Here is a 6,329-nt window from a genome sequence, read left to right as displayed (position 1 = left end):
TCTGCCCTATTACAGCCCACCAATCATGACAGGAAGGGGGAGGAGTCCAATCATAGACTGATGAGGAGCCACCCTGCAACATTACAGAGAGAGAGAGAGAGAGAGAGAGAGAAAGAAAGAAAGAGAGACAAACATACACATACTCTGCCATGACATTTATCATTTACATTTAAGGCATTTGGCAGATGTTTGGCTTTGTAGGCCAGCATCAGTATTTTGAACATGATGCGTGCAGCTACTGGGAGCCAGTGGAGGGAACGTAGCAGAGGGGTGGTGTGGGAGAATTTTGGAAGGTTGAAGATCAGGAGACATTACACCATGCATCGACCCAGTATTGCATGCCTCTGGGAGGGGTGCGCTTTCTCTGTTGTGTTGCAAATAAAAACTGCCAGCTTTTTGCCTTTTCACCAGTAACAGTCTTTACAGAATGACAGACACTTGCACTGTTTGTGTGCACATTCTCTCAATTGCATGTTTTGACAGTCATGGGGGTATTTTTACTGTTTGATACGTTTTCCCGCCTTTGTTCTCTGCTTCCCAACTGAGCCCGGTCCTCCAGATGGAAGTAAATAACAGTCCCGTTTGGCAGCTAATTTGCAAAAGCAAACAAAGAACAAATCCTGATGAACCAAAACCCTATTAGGTCTTCACAGTGGATGAGAGCAGCTGCCCAATACAACACTCCCTTTGCTCAGAGATACGATTACAGCAACCTTCAGATTGAGTTATATGCCCTTGCCTAAAACAATTGAATCAATGGAGGGCCAAGTGCACGGCAGCAAGACATACAATCTACAAGAATCTGTTGATTGCATGAGGTCATGTGTCTTCAAAAAATGCATTCTATCCGATGCACACACGTTCATTGGGAACGTATTTGGGCTCACTGCCCAGAAGGTCAGTCAGACACAGTGTAACACACAGCTGGTTTTAAAATGCCCTTTGCATCCTACAACTCATCTAATCAAGTCAGTGTTTTGTTGTATATCAATACCAGTATAGATCATACCAAATTGTGCAAATTTAATGAATTACACAATATGGATATCATTAAATTACAAAAATAATAGATATTTGTGCTGTTTTTATTCAAGTATTCATAATATTTTTTTATTTTTAAAAGAAACTGTTATTTGTGTTCGTTTCCGTGCATGCTCTATGACAATCGTTCACAGGCTTGGCTGTGGGGTGGAATGGGGTTGGAGCTGAATGGATAAGGCCGAGGGCTGGCGAGCCCCTGCCTAATGTCAGCACCAAACCCACAAGAGATACTCTCCACCATTACGGCCCTGTTGTTGTCGCTTGGGCTTATCTTCATCATGTACAAAACTTTTGCCTTTTACTAAAGATTTCCATGGAGAGGGGCGTCAACAAATAGAGCTAAATAGAGTGAAGGTCTGTGCTGGTTCATAGCCAAATTTGGGAGAAAATTGTGTTGCTTTTTCCAGGTGTTTTTATAAATTTTTGGAGGTAAGCAATCATATTATTTTTTATATTTTTGCTGTGTCTGAATTTACAGTGTTAGTTTTTGTTTTTGGAGTTTGCTTTTCATTTTTTGTGTGTCTACTTTGAGGTGTTAGGTGCCTCCACTATGTCGACTGTTTAAGCTGGCAGGTGGAGGCACCACAGCATACATTTCCAGATTAGAGAAAAAATGGGGTTAAGGTAACAATGTCAAGATTAGATTTCTTGAGAAAGCCGGTACAGAATGTGTTGAAGTTTAGTGTTGAAGATATAAACTGCATTATATTTACATTTATAACATTTATCAGACGCACTTATACAGAACGACGTCATTAGTTACAGGGACAGCCCCCCTGGAGCAACTTAGGGACACAATGGTAGTAAGTGGGGTTTGAACCTGGGTCTTACCTATTACGCTACTACCACCCTCTCATTATATCCCTACCACAGAGCAATGGTTTTGACTTAAGTTTAAGAACAGCAAATATGTTAAGAGAATTTTGAGTCACAGTTTGCTATGTTCAGGGTTGAGAAACAGATAGTTCCCGAAATGTGGGGGTCGTTGAAATGTTTAATGAAACTGTGACTGGTGAAGACATGGGCGAAGGTTTTGCGCAGTAAAGGGTACACCTATGAAAGTGGTGGACGAGGATGGCATCTGAACCTGTGCTTGGAGGATAACCATTCAACAATGGGAAGATCCAAGCACACACCAGGGCCTGAAACAAATACCACAAGTGATAAGTGTTGGGGGAGAATCGGGGCTACATCTACTATCAAGGCATGCCTAAGGTTTGCAGAAAGTGTGGGGAATTAGGACATTTGGCAGAGGAATGCCAAAAGTTATTTTGTGGTAAATGTAGAGAAATAGGGCACAGTTATGATACTTGTACAATTAGTAGAAGGTGCAACCTATTTGGGGAAATTAGTCACCTCTACAGGGACTGCTCCAAATCCTTTGCTAACAAGTTAAGAAGGGTAAGGGGTGGAGCCAGAGTTTTTGGCAGGAACAGAATAATGAGAAGGGGAGGGTGCCATCAGTGGTAGGTGGTGATTTTAATTGTGTTTTATCTAAAACAGATGGGAAAGGAGGAGGTGAAGATGGCTTCACCTGGGTAAGTGGTGATTGCTCTAGAGCCTCCCGTATTGATTTTATGTTCACAAGGGACTGTTCTCCAAATAAAGTAACTTTAACCCCACTCTACTTTTCAGATCACTTTATGCTTTCATGCACCCTGAAATTATCCACAGGTGTGACCACTAGAGGTGGCCTGTGGAAGTTAAACTGCTCCCTGCTGGAGGACGAAGAGATTGTCACAGATTACAGAGAACAATTTGGCCTCTGGCAGTCCATAAAGGACTTCTATAAAACACGATTAGAATGGTGGGAGATGGTAAAAGAACAGACAAAAATATTCTTCAAATTAAGAGGCAAAAAAAAAAAAGAAAAGACAAAGAAAGGGAAATTAAGCGGTTGCAAAAGAGATTACAGAGATATTTTAATCTCTTAAACAGTGGGATGGATAAAAGAATGCACAGGACAAATGAAGGTTTTGGCAGAAACTAAGAGTAAAGTCTTTATGAAAAGTCGGGAAAGAGATATAGAAGAGACAGAAAAATGCACAAGATATTTCTTTAAGAAAATATTGATGAAAGGAAGAAAAATTACAGTTTTAAAAGAAATTGGTAATACCTTCAAAGTATTTTAAAAGAAATTGACACGTTTTATGGGGACCTTTAAAAACAAAAGGAAATAAATGAAGAAATCCTGAAAGAGGTGTTACAGGCTGTAGATAAAAAAACTGGGAAATCAAAGCAGTGCTTTAAACCATGATTTTAGAGTTACAAGATGCTTTGAAAGGTTTTAAACTTGGAAAGTCACCAGGTGATGATGGCCTCCCCGTGGAGTTTTATAAAACCTTTTGGGATATTTTAGCACCAGACATTTTAATGTTTTTTAAAAATCTTTGCGAATTTAGATCAAATCCCTGATAGTTTTAGAGGCGTTTAATAGTCACCCTGTTGGGTAAAAAATTGAGATAAACAGACCTACAAAATTAGCGACCGATCGCACTTTTAAACCTTGACTAAACTTTTTAGTAAGATTTTATTAAAACGTATGTCAACAGTTTTAAAAGACTTGATCCACCCAGACCAAGCCTGTGCCATGCCAGGGAAGAAAATATGGACAGCCTAATACTGATCCGAAATGCCAACTGTTATGCGAGAGACAGAAACATTAGGTTTCTAGTATTAAATTTAGATTTTGAAAAAGCTTTCAATCATGTCTCGCACCAGTACCTGTTTCAGGTACTGGGGGAAATGGGGTTTTCAGGCAAATTCTTAAAATGGATGGAATTGCTATATAGGGACATAAATCAAGAGCACCTGGCTGCAGCCACAGTGGAGCTCCACAGTAGGCGGAAACACGTCACCACCACAGTAAAGAAACACGTGACCTGCATAGACACAAAGGAAACTACGCGAGTGGATCGTAAAGGTTGGTACAGAGTCGTTCATATACACACGTGTTGTTTGTAATTTAGTAAACTGATCATGTTGGCACTTTGTATACGTTACAAATATTTCAAACGAAGGTTTTTTTTTTCTAAAAAACTTTTTTACCTGCTCCATGGCAGGCAAACACACAGACATGTTTATTTCCTTGCCTTGGTCTCTAAACCATTTTTTGCATTAGAATATGATTTATTGTTGGCATATAGTAGTCAGTTTCAAATTAAAATTTTTTGTTTTGTTTTGTTTTTTTTAACAAATTTACCTTCTGTAACATCAGTGTACATTGTTCCATTTACTGCATATTGCACTTTATTCATGTCTCTCATTGTAAAGTACTTCACAAAGAGATTTTATATATTCATAAGTAAAGTAAAGTGAAGTGATTGTCACATGTGATACACAGCAGCACAGCACACAGTGCACACAGTGAAATTTGTCCTCTGCATTTAACCCATCACCCTGAGTGAGCAGTGGGCAGCCATGACCGGCGCCCGGGGAGCAGTGTGTGGGGACGGTGCTTTGCTACTTCTATTCTATTGCTACTTGCTACTTCTATTGCTACTTCTATTCTCTGTTCTATTATCTACTGCTTTTCTCTACTGCTTTTTTTTATTGCCCAATCTTTATTAAATTGTATGTCACGAGTAAATGTATCTTTTTTTTTTGTAAAAGCTTTCTCTCCAAATATTCATTTGGTTCTTTCATGTTATTCTGCTAAATCGTTATCATAAAGCACAATGGTTTTGATAAACATGTCATGAAGTAGCATCAAAATTGTTCAAATGTGAATATGGTGTCCATCAGCTTTTCTCTTTGTTTTAGATGCACATATCAATCTGCAATTCTGCCTCAAAGCCACCATTTCTTTCACTGCCCTCTGTGCCCCACTTTCAGCCCCACTGTCAGGGCAAAGATTGAGGAAAATATAAATGGACACATTCAATGGTATTAAATATAATGTATAGTTATAGATATAAATAGTTATATGCACTTCTTTTCAGCACTTCTGCACTCTCTTTGTTGACTTAAAAGTTACTAATCACATGGTACAGTTCAGTGCATTCATCAGCAAGAAAAAACTTCCTGTTCACCACATTGCTTGATGGCACTTGTGATCTATACCCTTTTGCTTTCATTATATTATAGGATTGAATGGTCGTTGTTTTATTTATGTTTTTGTTAACATGTACACTTTCATTGTTAGATAAATTGATTGCATTCTATATAACTACATTTATATTACGTGTTCTTTTCTCTCTTCTCTCAGACAATATTATATGTCGGTGCAGGCTGCCATGTAGGGTGAAAGGACACTTTCACTGCCCTGTCTGTAAAAGGAATATCATACGGCGTGGGGATATGGCAAGGCATTTATTGTCATGTCAGCATTCTTCAATGCCAAGTCAGCCACCACTCACTGAGGAGCCCCGTCTCCCTCCAGCTGAACTCTCCGAGGAGCCCCGTCTCCCTCCTGATATCCTCTGTCCAGTGACTAAACGGTCCTCTGAATTTTTGGTAGACCATTAATATGCTCTACCCTCTGTGCTGAATGAAACTGTGGCTTATGGGAAATCGTTAAAAATTAAATGCCCTCACTGAGGTCTTCTTAGTCTTCTTAAAAAAAACTTCAAGGCTCACAATAGGAGGCATTCAAGCAAATCATTAGATGTTCACCTGGACTGTCATCTGCAGTGTGTTTGTGTAGATGAGACTACTGGCTTATTTGCTGTGCAGAGAACTGGCCATGGGTTTTCTTTGCCAGTTCACGTACAGAGGAAAACATGGGGGAGATCTCACAATGTCAGATGTGAGCTGGAGGAATGTCAGCAATATCAGTTGCTGGCTCAGTGGAGCGGACTAGGCTACAGTTTATGTGAGCACATTCGCTCACTAGATTACTGTAGAGAAACTGTGAAAGAGGTATTTCTTCAAGAAGCTATCTTGATGGAAATGGTAGTCCTAAAATTCTTCAGAGAGGCCAAGGCTGCGACATGCATAAGGAGACAGAAAGCTGCCCTCATGACACATGTTCCACTTTGTGTGAGGGTAGATTTTGGTGGATCCTCCTCACAGATATGTTTCTCTGTACTTGAGCCTGAAATACAATATTCTGCCAAGACTGGCAGAAACTGTGTGACTTACAATGCTCAGAGGAATACCTGGCATTGTGCTTGTGCAAAGCCACGAATATCGTGCCCTCATAAAAGAATTGCAAAAGGGAATCTCTTTCAGACACAGAGAGACCTGTTTCAGTCAAATGTGCCACTATCATCAGGTCCCCCATCACTGATGACTCAGGATGGTCCTTCCTGTGAAGACAATGCTGCTGTGGAAAGGAGTATCCGCTA

At 39.9% G+C, this 6,329-nt stretch overlaps 1 pseudogene; it reads left to right on the top strand.

The window, feature by feature from the left end:
- Positions 1 to 1,298: 1,298 nt before the first annotated feature.
- On the top strand, positions 1,299 to 1,389 carry LOC114763986 (uncharacterized; annotated as a pseudogene).
- The last annotated feature ends 4,940 nt before the right edge of the window (positions 1,390 to 6,329 follow it).

This window comes from Denticeps clupeoides, chromosome 14, assembly GCF_900700375.1.
Source record: "Denticeps clupeoides chromosome 14, fDenClu1.1, whole genome shotgun sequence".
Taxonomy (NCBI): Eukaryota; Metazoa; Chordata; class Actinopteri; order Clupeiformes; family Denticipitidae; genus Denticeps; species Denticeps clupeoides.
This window is presented reverse-complemented; position numbering and strand designations above follow the sequence as displayed.